The sequence below is a fragment of the Galeopterus variegatus genome, unplaced genomic scaffold (assembly GCF_000696425.1).
Source record: "Galeopterus variegatus unplaced genomic scaffold, G_variegatus-3.0.2 Scaffold2496, whole genome shotgun sequence".
NCBI classification, from domain to species: domain Eukaryota; kingdom Metazoa; phylum Chordata; class Mammalia; order Dermoptera; family Cynocephalidae; genus Galeopterus; species Galeopterus variegatus.
Window position 1 is genome coordinate 34,297 of NW_007728607.1, and position 1,991 is coordinate 36,287.

The 1,991-nt window shown below is 40.3% G+C and overlaps 1 non-coding gene across 1 annotated transcript; it reads right to left on the reverse strand.

Annotated features, from left to right (window-relative positions):
• Nucleotides 1-620: 620 nt before the first annotated feature.
• On the reverse strand, nt 621-703 carry TRNAS-AGA. The gene has a single exon. It is a non-coding gene; the product is annotated as a tRNA-Ser (tRNA).
• Between the last annotated feature and the right edge of the window lie 1,288 nt (nt 704-1,991).

The window sequence follows — 1,991 nt, forward strand, 5'->3', positions numbered from 1 at the left end:
AAAAAAAATGCATCACTTAATTTCTTTATTTGTGTAGTGGTTTGCTTAATATCCTATTTAAATTTGTATGTGGTTGACCTTACCTATGAAAACAGCTAATTATGCTGACGAGGCATGCATTTTTCAGGTAGTCGTGACCGAGTGGTTAAGGCGATAGACTAGAAACCCATTGGGGTTTCTGCATGCAGGGTCGCACGCTTCTGACTATGGTACTCTTCCCATTGGAAAGGGAATCTAATGACACCAACTTGGAAAGGCCAACTGAAAGCCAAGAGGACAAATCTGTGGGAACATAAACCTCCTCCTCAACTTTTTTCTTGGGGAAAGATTGCCTGCAAACAGGAAAAAATGGTTCTTTGGTTGCAGAAAACACGAAAGCATCATCTGGGTTCTTCTTGGAGAAAAAGAAAATATAGAATGACCAAAAGAAAAAGAAAAGAACTGTATAATTAGTCCTCGTTTCGGGAAGCAGGCAGAGTTTTTCTGTTTGTTTGTTTCTGAGGTTCTATAAAGAAGGAAAGCTCACTTATGTTTGGGTACAATCTAGCTTCTTCCTAGAAGACAATAACAACTCCCCACCTGATAAGGTGTCAATAGATGCTCCTCCATAGATTCTTTTTCTTAGTCGGCAGGATTCGAACCTGCGTGGGGGAAACCCCAATGGATTTCTAGTCCATCACCTTAACCACTCAGCCACGACTACCTGCAACGTGGATGCCTCATTAGCATAAATAGCTGTTTTCAAAAGCACAAATTTTCTAACAGAAAGTGTATTGGCTGTCAGTGAGTGTTCTTATCTTCCGATATGAATTAGATGAATATCATGCCGTTACGGCAAATTGACAAGTAACACTGTTAATCCTCATAACTGGAAGGACCCTTATTCTGATGCCCTGAGGGCAGGAGACTAAGCAGGAGACAGTCCCAGAGACCAAGCTTCCTGCTCTGTCAGCTTCTGATGAAGACTCATGAGTACAGCAACAGGCTCTAACATTCGCTGCCGAATTTTAGTTAAAGTAACGTCTTAGGAAAATCCAAAATGACCGTCAATCTTTGACTTTTTGAAAAAATTTTGGAACATCCNACTAAGCAGGAGACAGTCCCAGAGACCAAGCTTCCTGCTCTGTCAGCTTCTGATGAAGACTCATGAGTACAGCAACAGGCTCTAACATTCGCTGCCGAATTTTAGTTAAAGTAACGTCTTAGGAAAATCCAAAATGACCGTCAATCTTTGACTTTTTGAAAAAATTTTGGAACATCCACATAACGGAAATTTCTGCAATTGATAAAAGGAATGAAGCGCACTTTATTTACTGATTAAAAACTACGTGTACTTTGGTATTTTAGTCGGTGCCCAATGCATTAAGAGGAAAGACTAGAAATCAACTTATTACCAGTTTGAGATCCTCCTATTGTCTCCAAGGAAGAAACTTGATTTTTCCCACTTTACAACGTTTCCTCTCCAGTAAACAACTCCCCTTGCTTCTCAAATCAGAGGGAGGTTTTTACTACTTTTTCTTTTAAGTTCCCACTTACTTAAAAGATAAGTGGAATTTTAAACATTCAACAATGCAAAACCATTTTGGTGGGAGTGGGGTGGGGTGGGGAGAGTGGGAAAAAAGTGGCCAAAAATTCGGCAAAGTAAATTTCCTGTTCGTAACAATTATGTTGTTAAATGCCTCTATCTTGCAACCTAAAATCTCCACTTCTACCTGCGTTCTCTTCTCCAGCACCTTCTGGGCCCTTGAATTTTATGTGAGCTTCCCAAACAATTCCTGGAAACAAATAATAGATTCACTGAGTTAGCTTAGTTTTCAGTCAGGAGAAAGAAAGATGACGATAAAATTCCTGGTGAAAGAGAAGAAAATATGAAAGAAACAGAACAGTGGTGAAGAGCCCAGTAGCGCTGAATACAGTATCGTTTCATAGTCCCTCTAAATCTGAGTGTCCCCAGTCACAGAAATCACCAGCCTCTCTTCACCGGTGACCCT